General features: G+C 39.9%; 1 protein-coding gene and 1 long non-coding RNA gene across 10 annotated transcripts in view; both read left to right on the top strand.

Annotated features, from left to right (window-relative positions):
* Positions 1-1,153: 1,153 nt before the first annotated feature.
* LOC110676602 lies at positions 1,154-2,447 on the top strand. The gene is made up of 4 exons (XR_002500550.1): positions 1,154-1,517; positions 1,610-1,678; positions 1,740-1,812; positions 1,941-2,447. It is a non-coding gene; the product is annotated as an uncharacterized LOC110676602 (long non-coding RNA).
* Positions 2,448-6,270: 3,823 nt separating this feature from the next.
* The window catches only part of LOC5572648 (ski oncogene), a 501,541-nt gene continuing 485,983 nt past the window's right edge, over positions 6,271-21,828 (top strand). Inside the window, exons 1-2 of one of the 9 annotated variants that reach the window (XM_021845126.1) lie at positions 6,272-6,601; positions 14,883-15,866. The gene's annotated coding sequence lies outside the window, so the exon portion shown is untranslated. Of the gene's footprint in view, positions 6,602-14,852; positions 15,867-15,887; positions 16,007-21,828 lie in introns of those variants that run through there. The other 8 variants (XM_021845128.1, XM_021845122.1, XM_021845120.1 and 5 more) reach the window with 8 other exon arrangements.

The following is a 21,828-nucleotide window of genomic DNA, read 5'->3' as shown; positions in this document are numbered from 1 at the left end:
ATGCCAGCGATATCGCCTACTCTTGTGCTGTATATTTTCGTTTAGTACACGAAGACTGAGTCCATATAGCGCTGGTAGGAGCTAAGTGCAAAGTGGCCCTACTAAAGACACTATCCACTCCACGGCTAGAGCTGAAGGCAGCCGTCCTCGGAGTAAGATTCGTGGCAGCAATTCTTGAATATCATTCACTTCCGGTGTCCCAACGGTTCTTCTGGAGCGACTCAACTACGGTGCTAGCGTGGATTCGGTCTGACCATCGTAGATTCCACAAGTTCGTGTCGGTGCGAATAGGCGAAATTCTTACTTTGAGCGAGCCGCAAGAATGGAAATGGGTACAATCCAAGCTGAACGTTTCCGACGATGCGACAAAATGGAAGGACGGTCCCAATCTCAACCCTGAGAGTACCTGGTTCGATGGACCCAGATTCCTTTACTTCGATGAAGCGGCATGGCCAGAGCAACGGATTACGACGACAACTCATGAAGAACTTCGACGTGTTCAAACTCACTGGAGTCGCGAACCAATGATAGATTACTCCCGATTCAACGAATGGACAAGACTTCAACGCACAATGGCATATGTCGTTCGTTTCATCAATGGCGTGCGTCAACGAAATGATGAGCTGAATATACAACTGAAAGTACTCACTCAAGAGGAGCTAGCACAGGCCGAAGTTATGCTATGGAAGTCGGCACAGGAGGAAGTCTTTGCTGAAGAGCGATCTGCGTTGGAAAAAACAATGGGCACTCCAGAAGCTAGGCACGCCTTTGTGTCAAAATCTAGCCCAATTTATAAAACTTGGCCGTATATGGATGACCAAGGAATCCTACGAATGCGAGGCCGCATAGAAGCGGCGGACTTTCTACTCTTCCATGCAAGGTACCCTGTAATACTACCAAAAACACACCCAGTTACAACTTTGATCGTGGGATGGTTCCATCGTCTCTATCGTCACGCGAATCAAGAGACGGTGACGAACGAACTTCGGCAACGTTTCGAAATTGCCAACATGAGATCCATTGTGCAAAAGGTAGCAAAGGATTGTTCCTGGTGTCGAATCAATAAGGCCTTCCAAAAAACACCAGTAATGGCCCCTCTACCCAAGGAACGATTGGAACCGTATGTGAGACCCTTCACGTACGTTGTGTAACCGATGGTTTCATGATTTTGGTTTGTGACTCCATCACAAATACAATAATATTACTCCTTAATGTGACTCTGGAATATGCTCAGCGTGAGAGACCAACTGTCTATCACTTATACACTCCCTATCCCTTCCAGCGGTATCACTCACCAAAACTAGCAGTCTGTTGGCAGCGGTTTGAACGCCGGCAAAAGACACTCAGCCGAAACAGCAACTCAGAGGCATGATCAAGGGGCGGTGATACTCACAGAAACAATAAATATTTAAATACGGCAAACTCGGGTTCGCTCGTTTTCTTAGGGGAATTAGAGGGTCGATCTCGGCTTGCTAACTCTCGCCAGTTCAATTCAGCTCTCAACGTGCAAGCGAGCAGTAAGTGCGCGGCGGTTGTAAATTTATAATTCACATGCAAAAGTGATATTAGTAGTGAGTTTTTTTAATAATTTGTTTGTTCTTTATTTTAGATCTAGTGTCATTAAAAGTCTTAAAGCTAAAGTTAGTAGTGTTAATTGTGAAGAAGTTATTAAAAAGCGGTTAGTAATGTTAGTAGAAAAAGCGTGGTCAAATGTCTAAAATTCTATTGTGTTAATCTAGGGTAGAGTGACCTAGCTTGGTCCAGCGCATCTAAAACACTACAAAATAAGTTGAAGTTAGAAGCAAGAAAAAGGTAACGATATGCACATTTATAGATTATTTAGTCTAAAATGATCTAAAACTTATTCCTAAATACTAATTAAAAATGCGGTTTTGGAGAAAATGCGGTAATGCGTGAAGTGTGACTAATTAGTGTGGTAGGTCCACAAAGGGGCCTTTTTCTTTGTAATTAGCAGCTTTGTTCGGAGGAGGAACGCCATCTTTATTCCCTCAGAACAAAGGCAAGTCTTGGGTCCTTGGATGCCTGACCTGAGAAGCCATCTTGGGATTCGGTGAATGGTATTGAAGTCGCGGAGCAAAACCGCCGTCGAATAGGAAGCTTCATCCGAAGTTCCGAAGTTCCAGGTCCTCGATAGCCAACCACGAGTGTCGTAGGAATACCCGATCCCCTGCTGGTCTGGTGCCCTATCAATGGGAATACCAACCAAGGACGCCCCGATACGCCATTAGCCGTTGCAGAATCCACCCCGACCACCTCAAGGTGCCGTTAGTCCGCAGAAAGTCCACAACGCAAGAGTAAAAACCGCAAGTAGAACTATGTGACGTCACGTTATAGCTAGATCATAAGAAATGGCCATTTTACACGAATCTTTATGTAAAAACACTTAATACACAATGTTATTACACGTAAATTCAAAGTGTTTTAAAGGATTTTCAGAAAGTTAAATAATTCACTACTATTTAGATTTGCTTCGTTTCCGGACTCGAAAGGAGTCTTCAAACCTCCCTCACTTTGCGTTAGATCTTAATTGAATTGGCAGTGTGGCCTTTGAGCACATTTCCCTTAAGACGTTGTTTGTGAATGCCACCCATCCTGAGCACACTTCTGAGGATGCTCTAAGAGAGAGTTCCTGCTGGAAGTAGACCTGTGAACATAAGTGAGTGTCTTGTACCGATTTCCCTGATTCCGACCCTGGAGATCCCCTATTCCACTGAGCGTAGCCAAGTGGGTTAAAGTTGGGTTAGATTATTTTGGGCCAGTGCTGGTCAAGGTTGGCCGAAGTCAAGCCAAACGGTGGATTGCTCTTTTTACGTGTCTGTCAGTTCGAGCTGTGCACATGGAAATAGTACACAGCCTTTCTACGGAGTCGTGCATCATGGCAGTCCGAAGGTTTATATGGCGCCGTGGCTCGCCTGCTGTGATATATTCGGATAATGGCACCTGCTTCCAAGGGGCCAATAAACAACTTACAGAGGAAATTGCTGCTAAAAACGAAGCAATGGCGCACACCTTTACGAACGCCGATACGAAATGGAAATTCATTCCACCTGCCACTCCGCATATGGGGGGCGTTTGGGAGCGCTTGGTAAGATCGGTGAAAACAGCAATTGGATTGGCTCTTGAATACCCTCGTAAGCCCAACGATGAGACTCTAGAGACCATCATTTATGAAGCTGAAGCGTTAGTGAACTCCAGACCGCTCACGTACATTCCATTGGAGTCAGCAGACCAAGAGTCGCTGACTCCCAACCATTTTCTTCTGGGCAGCTCTACGGGTAACAAAATCGAAACAACCGAAGTGTCTGGATACGCTGCACTCCGTAGCAGCTGGAAGATGGCCCAACATATCGTTAACGAATTCTGGAAGAGGTGGATAAAGGAATATCTGCCTGTTATAACACGCCAGAGCAAGTGGTTCGAGGAAACCAAAGACCTAATGGTAGGAGACCTAGTTCTAATTGTCAGTGGGTCTGGGCGAACTCAGTGGACTAGAGGACGGATTGAGGAAATCTTCGTCGGCAGCGATGGGAGAGTTCGTCAAGCACTTGTACGAACGGCAAACGGAGTTTTACGGTGACCTGCCTGCAAGCTAGCTGTGTTGGACGTCGAAGGAGGATGTGAATCCATGCGACTCCAGAAGAATTCGAGACATCACTTAGGTTCACAGGCGGGGGTATGTGCCGACAACACCCCTCGTTGCAGCGACGCCGCTGGTGGGGTTACAAACACTTCACGACAGGCCATGCACGTAACCGTCAAGTATGACAGTGGAATGGAAGACATGTCGAAGCAATAGGAGATTTGTATACATGCAAGTCATCATGGTACTACTTTCCTCCGTATGAGACGTGGCTACCAAATCGAAGCAACTATTAAAACTATATTATCCTATCTAATTCTGAAACTATTTACACTAAGCTTTTCCTGAATCGTGAATTTGTGCTTAAAACTAGAGGTCAGATTTTGAAATCATCTGTAAGTAATAAAAATAAGGCCTAATTGAACTAAAAAACTAATATGTACAATACGATTGTAGCAAACGCCTATTGACGAGGGTTATCGATACGATCCTTCCAAACTCTATAAAACGTGCACTAAAATCATAAGTAAATTGTATACTTTTTGCGTATCAGTTAATAAAAATGAACTTTTTAGCTTGAAGCTTACATTACCACAAAAACGTGTTTGCTGTCGAGATTTAGTGACAACCCCTCCGAATATACACTAACTGTCATTTCGCCTGGGTTGAAGCATCGCTAAGCTTCAACCCAGGCGTAATAAAATTCTCTGTAGAGTGAAAGAGAGGCAGATGGAAAATAGTCATAACACAGACAAACAGACGTAACACTTAGAACAAATCCCGATTAAAATCATAGTCACGATGACATGTACGCCCAATGCTAAAATAGGTGTGTTTGGCCGATGGACCAACAGATGGCGGTAGTGTGTAAACGTCAAACGCGAACAAAAACGATGCGAGCGCTGCGGGTGGTAGATTGGCCACCTACCATATATTTGAATCGGCCGTTAAAAAGGTGGTCGATGGACATCGGTGAGAGTGTGACGTCTGTTTGTCTGTGGTCATAAATTACTAAAATTTAGTAATTCTTTGATTACCCATGTTTCTGAGTGAGTCGGTCATGTGACATGCGCCCTTATTCAGTACACTGAAAGGTCAAAGTACCCTTTTAAGGGTAAAAAAGTACCCTCTTTGAGAGAAACTAGTTTAACTCATTAAAAGAGTAAAGGGCCTTTACTCTTTAAAGAGTAAACGGCTTGTACGTCAAATCAACGAGTGAATTTTACCCATTATTGCCGACAAATTTTTAATGAAAATGGGTAAAATTTACTCTGTTCCCATTTCTTGTATATTTTGATATTAAATGGTACTTTAACAAAGAAATATCAATGTAAAACATTAGATGCAGGTTTAGAGTATGTTTATTTTATACAGATAATCAATTGAATTACAAATTTGGTTTATACACGCACTTTAGTTGAAACATCAACGGGAGAACAGCGTCGGCTCCGAATGGCTTGTGTCCTAACAATCCAGTATTTCCGTATTCCCTGATTCATTTTCCGAGGTATTCCGCAGATGGAATACCAGCACATCTCGGTAGCGATAGGTATTTTCAATCCGGATCCTCGACTCTGGAGTTTCAATGCAACTTGTCCTGTAATTTGTGAAACAAACTGATATCCATATTATTCATTAAATCAGTTGCACTTACCTCTAGTCTTTTTTTCGATGCGCTAACTATATATTTTTTCTTATAAAAATGTTCCGCGAATAAGTCAGGATCACCATTTTGAAGTTCAAGAAACTTTTCACCCTTTAATGGGTAAATGCTTCGAACTTCAATATGGGAGAAAAGTACCCTTTATTTCGCATTTGAAATTACTCTTTATTTTGACGTTTCCATACATCAGCAAAAAGTGGGTATTTTTTCCACATTAAAGAGTAATGACGAGTTTACAGTGTACATGCTTGATTTAAGTTGACCAAAATATCTCGATTACTTTTTCAAATCGACGTAAGTAACTTTCATATGATTTGGAGAAACTAAATTAGGGTTTATTCACAAATTTCATAACGCCAAAAGTGGGTATTTTTGACACCCACCCACCGCATGGCAACCCTTTTTGTATGGAAATCCTTCAAATTTTGTTTGAGCTGTCACATTTCGAAGACACCCACCCACCCCCTTCAGCGTTACGAAATTTGTGAATGGGTCCTTAAGAAGAATCACAACCTGTCCTCTAAAATTGTATTAAAATGAATCAACTTTTTAACAATTTTTCACCGTGTACATACAACCAGCACGCGTTTTGTTTTGATTCGTGGTTAAGTCACTTTGTCCCTCCATACAACGAAGCAGCGAAAGTAGCGGTTAGGTTGCGAATATTGAAAATCTTACTTAAGCCGTTTTGTAAATCGGTAAATTAAACGTTCTAAAAGTGAGTTGGTTTCAAGCGGAACGCGTGGAATTTCGTCTGCGAAACACGTAGGATCGATAGAGTAAGTTTGTTGACTTTTCTGAGTTGAGACTGTTTGAATAAGTCTTCGAGATATAAGTTTTTCGTGTTGCATATCAAACTTGGGACGTTTTCAATTGAGCATATATATATGGCAACCCTGGCGCACAAGTTGGATGTGTGCGTGTCTTTTCGCTGCGAGCTGTCATTTTCATTTTCGCGACCACCCGCCTCGTCTGACTGTCTGTCTGTTGCTGCTCCCACCCATCTCTCGCGAGACAGCGGACGAGCTTTCGCGAACCATCACGGATCTCGCGAGATTGTGCATGTGTGGTGTACTCTTCGCGTGTGTTTACATCAAAAGAGCAACTTTGAACGGGAGAGCGTTTCCTTCTCTGTGTACGTTTTGGGCCGCTGGTCGATCGAAGCGAATCGTTTTGCCGTTCGAATCCGACCGAGAGCGGATAGAAAATCGACTCGCGGTTTTGCGTTGGAAGTATGGAAGAGTGGTCGGCGAAAGAACAGTGAATTCGTGAAGTTATTCGTTTGTGGTGGACTTTTCGGTGGAGTGATAAAAGTGTGGTGTTTTCCGTGATAAGAGGTTTGTGCACTGGTGGAATGTGAAGAAAATGTCGAATGGAAAATTGTTTTTCTCGATACAATATTGCGCAAAAATATCGATTTGCAAAAGCACACGGCCTCTCGCTCTTCCGCTCGTGGTGTACTTACGCACACCAATGTAGCGCAAAAATACCTGCAGGGTTGCCAAAACATTCTTATTATTATAATATTTATTAATATTATGTCCAGGGATTTTTACCAGGAACTACTCTAGGGCTCATTCATTTGTTACATAACGCTGAAAATGACCATTTTTGACACCCACCCACCCCTTCGTAACGCTTTTTGTATGGATATTCTACAAATGTTGTATGAGCCGTAACATCAAAGACAACAAAGATAACATCGTGAGGACACCCACCCATCCCCTTCAGCGTTATGAAATCTGTGAATAAGCCCCTAGTATATCCTCCAGAACCCCATACAAGAATTTCTCCAGTAGTTTCTACTCCGATTTTTCAAGTTTCCAGGCATTTCAATATGGATTTTCTTGAGAATTCATCCACGTTTTAATCAATGGCTTAAGCCATTGCTTCAAAAAAATCTGAATTCCTTTCAAAAAATACATTATTTTCTGGAAATGCTCAACTATTCGACCAGGGATTTCACATAAAAGTCCTCTTATGTTTTTATAAGAATTTATCCAGCATTTCATCTTACTCTTGTAGTTCTTTTGATTTCAGTGATCTGTGAAAAACTTCCCTAAAGATTTATTAAAATTTATCGTCCACGGAGCATACAAGTTAAATAAATCTGTTGAAAATCGTACCCCGGTTGTTAAGCCCGACTCTCTGCATAACACCTTCTGAGTATCAGACACGAAAGTCTATCACCTTGTCGTAATCCAGTTAATATTCAAATAAACTGGAATAGTCGTCAGAAATCTTTACGCAAAATTATGAAAACTTTCCAACGTTGCTCTTATTAGTCTTGTGAGCTTCGCGAGAAAACTGTTTTCGACCATGATTTCTCGTAGCCTTGCTCATAGCTCTACGCGATCGATGCTATCATATGCTGCTTTCAATTCGATAAAAAAGTGATACGTTTGGACCGTTGTCGATCGCCGTCAACGAAGCCGGCTGGATAATTTCCCACGAGCTCGTTTACTACAGGTGACAGATGACGGCCTACAAAGGCCACTTTTAGGATGGTGATTGCTTGGAAGTTCTCACAATCCTACTTGTCGCCTTTCTTGTAGATGGGATATATTATCCCTTTCTTTCACTCCTCCGGTAGCTGTTCTGTTTTCAAGATTGTGCCTATTAGTCTATGCAGACAAGTAGCCCTTCCGGGCCCATCTTTACGGGTTAAGTTCTGATACCATCCTTATCAACAGCTTTATTTTTCTTGAGCTGGCGAATGGCATCTTTAACCGCGCTCAAAGTGAGTGCTGGTTGATTGCCATTGTCCAAAGTACTTGGCGAGTTGTTAGAGAGCTAGTTAACGATTAAGACTCTTGAAACATTTCTAGAAGGGGACTTAGGATTTGGTGAAATGATTGTTGGATATTCTTTTAAGATTCATGGCAAATTTTTGACTGGATCTTTGCTGGATTCCTAACGGAAATCGAGTCGATAATTGACCAGCTTCTTGAAAGTTCTTTCTGAGGGATCACTGAATAGTCTATGAGTAGATAACCAATAAGGTTTTTAGATGATTCTAAAAAATATCTTCGTCTGATTTTGCTAAAAATTCTTAGTAGATTCGTAGGAATTAGCAAAAACCTAAGCCAAAAACAATTGGATATTTTTGAGAGATCCTTCGATGTCTTGGATAGATTAATTAAGAATTCCGCGGATTTCTAAGGTTATTGATAGTACTGATCCTTGTTGAAGCCTCGTTTGGACAGTCAAACCAAAGACACATTAAATACCTCCATGTCCCTTGCAGTTGCCCCTCATAAGGTAATCTAGAATGCCGTGAAAGGTGTACTGCGATCTGTCAAACTTGGGTACCTTTTGCACAACCGAGGGACCAAATGCAGTACTAGAAGTGGTACCCAATGTGAGCCCGAGTGTGACGGACCTGGTCAAACTAGTCCTTGATCTATGACAAACTTCTTATGATGCCTCTGACGGGATTTAATATGGCCCTTTTCAGATTTACAGCGAATTATTTCAAACATTCCCAGCAAATTTCAAGTAAGAATTTTTAAGAATTCATGACAAGATCTTCGACGAGTACAAAAATAGTGAGTATCTTTAAGTGTTTCTGTAGTATTACTGAGGTTACCTATCGCACTTACGTGAAATTCACGTAGGTGCCTAAGTTCATTTTGACATCTGCATATTGTACGTACATTCGGTGTTGAGCGCAAATCCTAAGATGGCGCCCGTTTTATTTTTAAAGAACTTCAGAAGCTGCTGAGCTTCAAACCCTGTGAAAGATTGATTTCAAGGTAAATATGCTTTGAAAACCGAAGAATCCCTGCAACTTATTTTTTTCTGCCTGAATTATAACCTCTATCAATTATAGCACGCAAAGGCTACAACAAGACAGAACAAACTCACAACATTTGGGAAACAGGATTTAAAATGCTCAGATTGAATATAAAAATATCACAATCTTATTGGTTTGTTTAGGTTTTCAAATTGGGAATTAGTTTTCTTCCAAAGCCTATTAGAGATAAGGTTGGTCTTTATTCCAGTTAAATTTAATGCAAAACCATCTACGTCCTATTGAAACGCTTCGTAAAGGCTACCGAAAAAACCACGTAGCTCTTACGTGTAGCACCGGTGGAATGGACGAAGTTCAAAAGTTCATGCGTTCATTCTGGGCTACCTATGATTCTCGTAAGAGCTACGTGAAAAGTGCGATGGAAAAAAAACCACGTATGTTTTCACGTAACAATGACGTTTGGATTATTTTGAGTGCTCTAAACTTCCTATAAATTATCGGGAATGGACGCTCTCCAAAACGTTTTGAGCTCATAACATTTTATAAATACAAGCAAAAATAGTACATAAATAAGTTAGATCAAGTCCTCCAACTACAACCATTTTGTATGAACAACGAAAATATCAAGTTGCACGTTGGTGGTGGTTGGTCCCTAGTGATAAATCCTACCTCCGTTCTGGTCACGATCTTCAGATTATCGTGATTCGTCAACATTCGTATTGATAAAGTGGGAGGACAGAAGTAAAATTTGAAAGAAACGAATGCCAGAACAGGTATCCACCGGCGACGCCAAACGGACCAACGTAATGTGGTGTAATTTGGAATTTGTGGATTGAATACTGACACCTATATTTTTTTTGCCAAGCATCAATATGGATGACTCTCGAGGATTGCTTAACGTAAAAGGGATTATGACAAGGTTGTGGATTTACTGGGTAAATCCATCACATTGGGGTTATGACTTTGTGTCTAGTCAGGAATAGGGTCTGATTGGTATGGTAGAATGCAATAGAGTTCGGAATTGATAGACAGACTTTGAGGAAAGAAGTTTTCAACGTAAGGCAGCAGCACCTTGGAACTTGCAGGGCGCAGATCTGGAGAGTTGGGCAGCTGTTCATGCTGGGTTACATTATGTAGAAAGTGGAATCTGTTTTGCCGCGCACAAATTATGGGAAGTATTTGAAAATGGCTTCTTGTTTAGATTGTGTAACGCAAGAGAGCATTTTTTAGCTCTACGTTATATTAGGAGGTTATTATAGTGCAAGGTCTACTGATGACTGTGTAGGTATTTTAAGGGTGATTGAATGAAAGTTTTGTTGAGGGTAGTTATTGTTGAATTTTAGCATTTCGTAATTGTTTTGAAATGTTTGTCGTACAATGAGAAAGAATTTTGGGGTATTTGTTTGGTTATTATTTGCGCTTTTGCACTTGTAAATGTTTTATTTAATAGAGATACTTTGTGTTAGGGAAGTGTAGGAGGATAAATTATAATTTATTAGAATTTTCTGATAGAGGCAGAGTTCACATGTTACTTAGGTATTGGAAAGCAAATGAGAACCACATTAAATAATAGATAAACACTAATGCTCATATTTTTATATTTTCATTTCATCGCGGTCCTCATTGCCCGAGCGGAGACGATAAAACTCGAGTTGGATATAATCGACGCAACTACGATACGGAAAAGAAACAGATGAGAAACTATCTATACATTTATTTAACTATAAAAACCACGTTTTAACGTAATAACTTTATTTATTTCTTCTCGTTTCAGCAATCCAACAGCCAAACCATCTCTACTATCTTTTTCATTTCCTCTTCGTTACATTTATAGTCCCTCTGGTACTGAATCGAATGACGCATTCCGCTTTTTATCAGCGCTGTCTTTGCTGTACGTTGAGCATGGTGTCGGAGGTGGTGTGCTGTGTAAAACATCTGATGTGCTACACGGCACGCTACTTCCGGCATTTTGTTGGCGCGCGGGATGGGCAGTGCTGGTGATGATGTGGAGGGCGCTATTCGGTTTAGTGCCAGAGGGACTATATCTATTTAATGTATCTGAAACTTGTGGGACCGCTTTAAATACCGGCGCCTGCTTGTGGAAGATCCCGGTGTGCTAAACGGTATAGGACATGTTAACGGGGGAGGCTTGGTAGGTCCTCACCTAGCCCGTGTCTAGATAGGCGGACGGATGTCTGCCAGGGTGTGGATCGAGCAATTACAATTACAATTACAACGAAAATATCAAGTTGCACGTTGGATCATTTTGTTATCCATTTTTTTAATCTTAGCCTCCGGGAATTTTAAATCTGATTTTGAAAGGACACTTTGAATCTCGAGGTGCTGCGCCTATGCACATGCGACATCCGGTTGCTTTGACCGCTCTAGGCCATATTGAGGAGGCCGTCGGTATCGTATACTGTTGATGACGGACAGTTTTGGGCGCAGTTTAATCATCACCGGATAGTGGTCAGAGTTGAGGTTAGCGCCACGATAGGTCCTGACAACGTGGTCGATTTGTGGTTCTGTCTATACTGTGATGAACTCAAGGTATATCAATTCTCGTTCGCCAGCCGGTGGCTGCTGTGCTGTATTTTCCAATAGTAGGTCTGAATTTTTCCTCCTGGTCAACATATGATGATTTTAACACAGACCAACAGACTCAACATGGACGAAATTTCCATCGACCACTCATTTAACCTTCATTTCAAATTCGCTAAGTTACAAATCTCACAACCAGAGGCGCGCGCATCGTTTTTCATCGCGTTTGACGTTTCACATTACCGCCATCTGCCGGCTTGTTGCACGAAACACCTTTTCGTGCAACATGCTCACTTGATGATGATGGTGTAAACTGGGTGATGGATTTTGAAGAAATTTGTTCTAAGTGTTACGTCTGTTTGTCTGTGATTTTAACGTCGTGATTTGAGCGGCTTGTGAAGGCTGTAAAACGGGCTTTTAACCATTGATCTTGGCATTATCATTTTCCAATTTGTCAGGAAAATATGTATCAACCAAGAGTGATAAGCTGCTCTCTGGAAGTTTCTTGACGAACATCAGAGGCTTTTATATATTTTAATAATAGTTCTCACTTCTTCCAAATCAGACCCCTAGAAATATTGGAAAACGTTGGCTTGATTGGGAATGCATTTGCTTTGCATTGCTCGCATTCTTCGAGCTTCTTCTACTGCACCCACAAAGCTCCTCGGTCACCGAATGATCCAGATCGTTTGTTCCTCCAGCCGCACGATTCTTTTGGTCATCTTCAGTCGAGTTTGTCGGACCTGGCGCTAAACTTGACGCTCTCGAAGGCAATCACCGATCTGATCGTGCAATAACCGCTTTTGCCGGGAAACCTGGCCATCACATCCCATACTCGGCTCCTCAGCTTTTCTAGCTGTCTCGTGTACCACTCCTCCGTCAAGGTATTCATTCCATACTATCTATCCTTTTTGGTCGCATCATGGAATCGATGACCAGCATCTACATAGTGCTTCATAATCTGCTGGACTTGGTATTCACCATGATGTTCGGGAAGATTACACTGATGATGCAGCTCTGTGCTCCTGGTTTGTTGTTGATCGACAACATCTGAGTCAATCCGTTAAAACGCTCATGTAAGATCCGGAAAGATGAGCTAGACTTATGAAGATGGAAAAAGATGTTTTACGGAATGCCACAGATGAAACAAGATAATATGCTACAAGAAGATGAATGGTCATCGCAGAGATGGTTCAAAGATATCCTCGTGATCTGAAATACCTGGATGTGTCGTTCCCCCTCGGCTTAGACCACGGGTCAAATTGAGAAATTTTATTTTCAAAATTTATGTTTCTTAATGGATTGAAACGTTATTTAATTTCTTTTTGCCGATCCTGCCATATAATTTTCATAGCAGGATCGCGAGTGCGTTGAAATTGTCTTCTCCTCACGTTTTTAGGCGAATCAAAAGTTTAAGATCATCGTAGTAGGGTGCAGAGTAGACCTGTTCATATTGAAAAAAAAAAAAAAGGTTTGGAAATCTACCGGTCAAGCAGTATTCGGAATTCTCATGCTAAGAGCAATGTCTGGTCAAATTTTCAGCTCATTTGATAAAGATTTCAGTATGCTTCAAGTTGAAAATGTGTTTTGGGCTTATTTCAAGGTTTGAAAAATCATAACTAGCATGTGGAAAATCAAAACCACTTGCTATTACCACTATTTGAAAGCTAATTCTATTCTGTTAAAGTTTGTCCAACACGCTAACAAGATTAAATTGAGTTTTAACATTGTTTGATCCAAATTTGTACTCCGCAGTACCGAGAAATTACAGTTTTCTCATCATACATGGTATATAAAACATACATTGGTATTATTTTTTCAGGCCCAAGTCAACGGGAATCAAACATAATACATTTATGAAATCATTGACCATCAACAGATTACATGTTGCTAAAGGCAATAAATTACAATAAATGCCCAAAGATCGAGCACCGCATCGCAACCTGTTGATAGTTAAATCATGCATGACACATGTATCGGAAACGAATGAATTGCACAAGTTAGCATTGCTTTTTCTTTCCGAGTGATGATTGTTTTGATCGCATTTCACTGATCATTTAGAACGATTTGAAAACAATCATCATCATCGACTGAGAAAAGGCAGTGCTAACGTGTTCATTTTTTGTATTCATTGAAGCTCACGGTGGTGCTCTTGGCTCACCCACAGTGGATTTACAAATGTGCTTCCTAATTACCCATTTTTTATAATTTATTTTCGTAAGATAAATGGTTACTTTGAACGGGATTGACTTTTAGATATACATTGTCATCATGTCTGGAAAATAAAAATCCGAAATTTTCATGCAGGCATGCTGTTCAGTGAAAACAATTCCCGAAAAAAGAGATTTTCAAGAACCTCGAGATACAAACCTCAACCAAACTATGTTAAAACTTGCTCCAATCATAAAATTGTGTTCTGCAAAAGTTCGTAGAATTGGATAAACTACTATGTAGAAATATTTCCGATAAACTTTGATGTTTCGTTCGGTAGTTATGATTTTTTAAAGCTTGAAAATAGCCCGAAAACACATAATTGATTTGAAGTACAACTAAATTTACCCTAAATTGAGTGAAATTTTGGCCAGAAGTTCATTTCGCAATGAAAAATCAAAGTATTGGTTGACTGGGGAGTTTTCAGACATTTTTGAAAATATGAATAGGTCTAGTGCAGAGCTACTTGGGAACTTCCGTGATTCACTTTGGCATGGGGGTATTTCTCGGCCGAATCGCATGAAACTTTGCCATAAGAAACACTTCAATACGAAACATATGGGATCAATAGCTTTCAAAAACATCACTGTCGAAGTGAATCAAAAGTGTCAAGAATAGGATCCGGGTCTCTATAGGGTATAGGTATAAGGTAGGTATACTTATAATGTTTGTGCTTGAGAGTTTACAGTTCCTAGCACTGAGCTTCCAATCGCTTTTTAATGGCTGTGTAGGAAAATAACTATTGAAGATTTTTCAAATTTGATAGCCCGGTCTCAAGCCATTTCGTGACATACAAACACCATTCCATTTTTATTTATATAGAAGAAGAAGATTATGATTTTATCGGTTCTGCATGCTTGGCAACCCTGTTGGATGAGAGCGCGAGCGAGGGAGCGAGGCGCCCGCAAAGCTTCGCGAACGGCGGATTGCGCTTACGGTTCTTTGATGTGTGCGTTTGTTGTGTCTAGCTAGCTCGCGGTTGCCGTCGTCGTCGGCGTTGTGGTCGCGAGTAGCTGTACTCGCGCTCGCGGATACAACCACACGACCGACCCTTGCGCTGGTGTGCGTTATTCCCTCGGCAGTGTATTAGCGCAAAATTCTCATTTGGAAAGGTCCATCCACTAGCTTGCTCTTGCTTGGCAGACATGTTTTGCTAGACAAACGCGAAGGTTCTGTTTTCGTGTCGCGCGCGCGGAGAGATAAGAGAGGTTCTTCGGTCTGATTGACTGGCTGATGGGATTATAGTGAACGACTAGGAAGAAGAACAAGAAGAGCAGCGACGGACAGACGGACGGATTGCCTGTGAAATCTGTGTCGGTACCCTAGACCAAGTCGAAGAAGTAGGAACCAGTAGTGAAAAGGGAGACGAGCCGTCGTCGGATCAGAACGGAACGGATTTCGACCGATTTCGACGTCTGTGATGAAGAAGAGTGAAGTGTAATGCCAGGGGAGCAGGAGTGAATTTCGCGAAACACAAGACAGGATGAACAGAAAATAGATTCGGTTGCAGTGATTTTCGTCCGAATCCGGAGTGCAAAAATTTCTCACCAGTGAGGGCCCCGAATTGTGAATGGGTCGAAGAAGCAGAAGTTGTGTTGATTGACGCAAGGTCACAGGACGTTCCCCTAGAAGAAGCCTGAGAAGGGCATTTAAATCAACCGGAAGGCAAAGGTGCTGTGTTTCCAACTCTGGGAGATTTCTGGGGAATGGTTGCCTTTCGTGACTGGAAAATGGCTTTGACGAGTGTTCCGGATAGAATCGATTGAAGCTTGGTGCGTCGCGGACGCGGGGTCACTCTCCGGGACCTTAACCGTTGTCGTCGTCATCGGAAAACGAGTGGAAGACAAATAAATAAAACGTTGCGTAAGTGTGGCTCTCTTCTTCACCGCGCCCCGCAGTTGTGTTTTTCGGTTCCGTCGGATTTCGGACCACCGTCGTTTCGCGTTTGTGTGTTTCATTTTCGGACGAAAACGTGTACTACGCCGCTCTGTCATCGTCGTTGCGGCCGCCGTCTTTCCGAGAGAAACAGAAGCAGCAGGAGCGGAAGCGCAGGAATCGCCGCCACCAGAAAAGTGGAGAAAGCGCGAAAATCTGAAGTAATTTTAGTGCCAATTAAAATGAAAAGTTTGTGTGTGAGCCCCAAGCGTGTGCAAACCGTGTAGAAGTAAAAAGGGAAAGATTCTTGGCACATGGTTCCCGCTGTGGCTCACGCTGCCCAGAATTACTTCTTGGTTCGGTCGGTGTATACCTACCTATTGGGGAAGAAGAGGGCGATGAATTGTCCGCAAATGCATCTCCCGGACTAGAGGCCTGGTGGCGTTGAGTGTGTCTTTTTGTCCCAGACGGTGTACGGAATGCGCTACGGCTAGACTAGACCGAGGTTACAGTATGGCTCATAGAAAAATGCGAAAATCGTCATATAATATGTCGTGGTAGTTTTAATGTAGAACATGAAAACGAATAATGAACTTTACTTATTAGTTGATTAGTTCAATTCAGGATTCCATCCGGGAAATGCGGGAAAACTTGGGAATTTCAAATGATCGGGAAAATACGGGAAATTCCCGAATGTCATGGAAGAAACTAGAAGATTCCGCCAATGAAATTCTTGCACAACTGCCTGAAACAAGTCTGGTTGCAGATCTCATTTTAGAGACTTGGTTTCTATGTCCATTTCTCTAAAATGTCTCTCTTTTAATGGAAGGTCTCTAATGTCTCTATTTTAACCAATTAACGATGAGACCATTTGTCTTTAAAGTCGCTTTTTTTCTTTTTCCGATTGGAGTGAATCATATTGCAAATTTCTACAGGCTTCAGATACTATAACGCGACTGTTCGCCTTTGGTTAATCAATAGGATCCTCCAGAATTCCTAGAGGAAGAGCAAACTACTTTTGAAAGAACTTTCAAGTAAGTGATTAATTTTCTGCAAAGATTCTGGATTTCTGCAACGATTTCATTATGGATTTTCATGAATCTTAATAGAAAGTAGTAGCTACTATTTTTACTAGAGATTTTACCCGGAATACCAGGAACGCCCACAAAGATCTCTTCAGAAATTCTTTTAGACATTTCTCAAACAATTCATTCAGAAATTCTTCTAAAGTTTTTTCTTAAAGGAGGCTCAGAGGAATTTCTCCGAAAATCCTAAAGCACTCCAATACTTCTGCCTCCAGTAATTTTCTCAGTGATAACTGTTTTTCATGAGCAATTGCAAATAAGAGTGGTATTATAGTTCGACGTAATCCCACACGATCAATTCAACGTAATCCCGCACGTTTATTCACAATCTCGCACTTATAATGTGCGCAATGCGCTGTAAAGTAACTAACATGACAGTTTTCAGTGTGCTATGTACGAATTATTCCGTTACCACGCAACGCAGTTATTTTCTCAGGGATTACATCGGTTTTTTTTCTCCAAGACTATCCTGAGATTTTCCTCAGTAGAACTTTCAAAAATACCTACAGAAATTCTTCCGAGAAACTCTACAAAGAATTTTTGAAGAAATTCGTTTAGATATTTTCCAATGAAGCGAGAATTCCTCTAATTGTTCATGTGGAATCCACAAAGAGTTCATCTAAAGTTACTCCTAGCATTTCTTAAATACAGGATTGCTGGTCTAATGGCTACCGCTTCTGTTTCGTAAGCAGAAGGTCATGGGTTCATTCCCAGGCCCGTCCCTTTCCTCGTACATTGTAGTTGTTTGGTTGGTTCCTGGTGTAAGTGCAGCTGATCTGGCGATACTGTAGTAGCAACCACGGGCGGCCAATCAAGCAAGTTACTCCTAGAATTGCTCCAAACATTCCTCCAGGGGTTATTCGAGGAAATTTATCAGGAACTCTTCCATGAATTCCTTGGTATTTTCGACCTAAGATAAATAAAGCTCCTTTAGATTTTTTCTAGTAATATTTCCATGTTTGAACAAATCTTCAGGATTACTCCTGAACTTTGGAAGGTCTACCAAACATGTCTATAGGAATTTCTATAAATATACCCATGAAATCTTCAAAAGTTTATTTTAGGTTCAACAGCAGTTAACATAACATCTATTTTTTTTAGTTTTTCCTCCAATATTCCGTCCGATTTTGAGGAATTCCTTTGGAAAATCCTGCAGGACATCCAGACATTCGATTGATTTTTTTTTTCAATTTTCTCAGCAATTTCTCTAGGCAGGAATTCTTTGAGTGATCCTTATTCATAAAGGGTTACTTTAGAACTTGTACAAGTTTGCATCAGAAGTTACTATTGTTACCCTAAGGATTTGTTTTTCTTGATTTCTGAAAAGTTTACTTTATATTTCGCTGGAGAATTTTTTGGAAGAATGCCTGGGAAAAATCTCTGAAGGCTTTCTTGAAAAATATATAAAAGAATTACTGGATGAATTCATGAAGAAATCTTAGGAGGAATCTCTGGAGTAATTCCTGAAGGTATCCTTAGAGAAATTCCTAGTAGAAATCCTGAAAAAAAAATCTGAAAGTTAATTCGAAAGGAAATCTTTAAAAATGGAAAAGTTATTGGTTGAATTTCTGAAGATGTGCTAAACTGGAATCTTAGATGATGTCATAGGAATATCATTGAAAAAATCAGTGCAGGAGGTAGAGGACATTTATGATAAATTTGAAGGATTTTCCAAAGGAATTCCTGATGGTCTCCTGACGATTTCCGAAAAAAAAATCTTTGGCGAAATCCCTTATGTAGGAATGTGGCTATCCTGGAAAATTTTTAAGGTATCCACTTTTTTTTAAAGGAATTCCATGAGAAATAATCGCTGAATGAACTCCTGAATCATTTTCAAAATACCTTGTTTGATTTCTTATAAAATTCCTGGAGAAAATTTTGAAAAAAATATATACAGTTCAAAGTAATACTTGTGGTAACGTCAAGAGCTATTCCCAAAAAAAGTTTTACGTCTTAGAGAAACGTCTGGTCTGATTCTATGGCGTAGAATCAAACTCTTATCTTCTGGTTTCTATTAGTTCTTGTTTTGCTTTCTTAGTTCAAGTTTGGTCTATTCTCGGTTCTCTTTGGGGGCGTCCACAAATTACGTAACGCTCTAGGGGGAGGGGGGGAGTAGGCTCAAGCGTTACGGCTCATATAAAATTTTGAAATTTTTCATACAAAAAGCGTTACGGACGGGGGGGAGGGGGTCGAAAATTTCCAAATTTAGCGTTACGTAATAAATAGACGCTGCCTTTTTAGACTGACCTTTTGGTCTATTTTTTTAAGCAAGAGGTTCTAGAGTTCCTATTTTTAAGGCACACAGCCCTGCTAGTAACTCCAACTTTGCTTTATGACTAACTTTCGGTGTGGAGATGATCTCCCTAATAAAGCTAAAAAAAAAATCGGTGCGATGCTAGAGCGATAGTCACCAAACATTAGTATGTTTTGTAGAATCCTGTAAACATATGGTTGGTTTCCTGGAGAGATACTTGGTGAATTTTGCTTACGTTTATACCGATTTGTTGTTAGCCTCTATGTAGATTTCTGGCGACAACATATTGTACAGATTCATGGGAGATATTATAAAATATCATTGAGATCCTCGGAAAATTTCTAGAACTGCACTAACCTCAAATCTATCTGTTACACGAATTCTTGGATTTCATCAACAAATTTGCATCTAATGAACGGACATTTATTGAAAAGTACGATTCTGTTCATATACTATTTGATTTATAACCTAAATTTTCCTAATTAACCATATTTTGGTTCGTGGAACAGTTAAAAAGTGAGGTTACGAGTCGCCTCTGATACTTAGGAATTCCTTCGATGTTCTTGGTGAGATTCTTGATATCTTTCTATTAAAATCTTTGCAGGAATCCTAACTAAAAGCCGATAATTGATCAGTTACTTGAAAGTTCTTCGAAAATTGCTGAAAATCAGTGGATTGCTAATTCGATTTTCAGTGGAATCTATAGAACATCCTTGGCTGATATTTCTTGCAATCAATATCTGAACCACGAGAATGGTTGGTGGAAAGCTGAACTAGGAGACTTGCTGATAATTTTATGTGAGATCTAGGTGGTTTCCCACTGGAATCCAGTTCCGTTACTTGATATATGACAAGAAGGTTATGAATTCCCTGGCGGGATTTTGGATAGATTTCTGCATATTCACTGCGAGTTCTTTCAATAGTTCTCATTACATTTCTGGTAAGACTCTTAATGAATTCATGAGTAGATCCTTCGAGAATTCTTGGGCATTTTTTTGTTTAATTTTTGTCGAGATTATTGATTTAATCTTTGATAGCTGCCTAGGAAATTGTTGTTTTCATTTCGGGTGGCTTGTTGTATCTTCGAATGCTTTGTTCTCTTCGTCTTGAGTGGTTATATTGAACCTGTTTGGCTACTTTTATCACATAAGCCTATCTCACTGCCGAATTTAAGAAGATTTGGCCTACAAAAACCCTTCATAACGAAGAGTAAAAATAACTTCCGAAAATACTTAAGTTCCCCTATCTTACATGTTTTAGCAAGCTTCATAGAAGAACATTTAAATGTGTTTTGGCCAGATGTCGTTTCTGTCAATACGATCTCTCGAATCCAACAGGAGTTTCGCCAGATCAAGAATACCCAGGGTCAATGTGCAACGCATAATTTCCAATACATTCCCAGAGGAGCTGATTAGCTGTTAAACTTTGCTCTTTTGTGTAACTATGGGCAAAACTTAGATATATCGCGTGGTTATGCCCATTCGACTTACAATAAATAGTGGAAGGCAACTTTCACCATGCCACATGATTTCTTCCACGTATTCCAAAGTTATAAGAGCTTTTTTAAGGAGTGTATCGAAAAGTAGTCGCAAACATTTAAAACGGTATATCTCAGAGCATAGTTCATTTTTTGAAAGCTTTTTTCACGCAAATCTTCACCATGTCATCAAAAATTGAAGCAGCTAAAAAAATATTGAATAATATGCAGTCTTAATATAAATACAACAAGGTTTATAAAGCATGGAAAATAAAATCTTGCACAAAATTACATTTTTGAAGTGTCTTCTGAAGATTCGATGATTTGTATTTAACAAAATGTATATCAAACAAAATAGGATGAAAAGCTTATTCTATCGGAAAATATGTTTACTTCACACAGCACGTAAAAAGAAATTCAAAAAAATAAATTATTGCTCTAAAAAGGTCAATAATTGGAACAAGGTCGGTTTTAGAAAGTCACTTTTGTTTAATCAACTTTTGAAGCTCTGTCATATACAGCGGTAATTATATAGAGTAACATTTTTTGCTTACGTTACTTCATAAATATGCAAAGAAACTTTTCCAATCAAAAAACAATGTTTTATTCATTACAATCATTCGATATTAGCATTAACGTGTAGAAAGAAAAAATCAAAAAACGAGGTTCTTAAAAATCGACTTTTTTCGATTTTTGTATCTGGTCTTAAATGCTTGTTAATGAATTTTTCAAAATATTGTTTACACTATGTCATGAGAGTTGTGGCACAGAATATATTAGCATAAACAAAAATATTTTTTTCATAAAATTTAACACATTTATTAACATATCAATTTTTTCAGAGGTGTGCAAGATTTTCATCGACATCTGTTAGTAATTTGCAAAATTATCATGCAAAATGCCACTTTCTTAAAATAATATCACCGCATCATCATTTTTAAATAGATTGTAAAGCATTTCTGTTAAAAACATCGTTTTTAGGTTCAACCCATTATTTTTGAGACTGTTTTGAAAGTTTGCGACTACTTTTCGATACACTCCTTACTACCATTCAAAACGATGTGAAAAATGAAGATCTGATCTGAAAGTCATTTGAGCAAACTTTCAGTTCTGTAATTTTATAAAAGTTTGCTCAAAAGATTTTTAGCGTTGGTCTGTCAAAGTATAATGATGTCACGCAGTTAAATATTTTCAGACATCCGGAAAAAATCGGGAAATGAACAACTCTACTTTTAGTTTTGCACATTACTTTTATCTGTTACTTTCCTCTGAGTATTCCATGTCAAATAATCAAAGGGAACTGATTCGCTGTAGACTTCAACATATTTTAGCTTGAACTGCTTACTCTGAAGTACCGTGATTGAGGT

The sequence above is a fragment of the Aedes aegypti genome, chromosome 2 (genome assembly GCF_002204515.2).
Source record: "Aedes aegypti strain LVP_AGWG chromosome 2, AaegL5.0 Primary Assembly, whole genome shotgun sequence".
Classification (NCBI taxonomy): Eukaryota; Metazoa; Arthropoda; class Insecta; order Diptera; family Culicidae; genus Aedes; species Aedes aegypti.
Note: the sequence above shows the minus strand (reverse complement) of the source record. Positions and strands in the feature narration are given on the sequence as shown.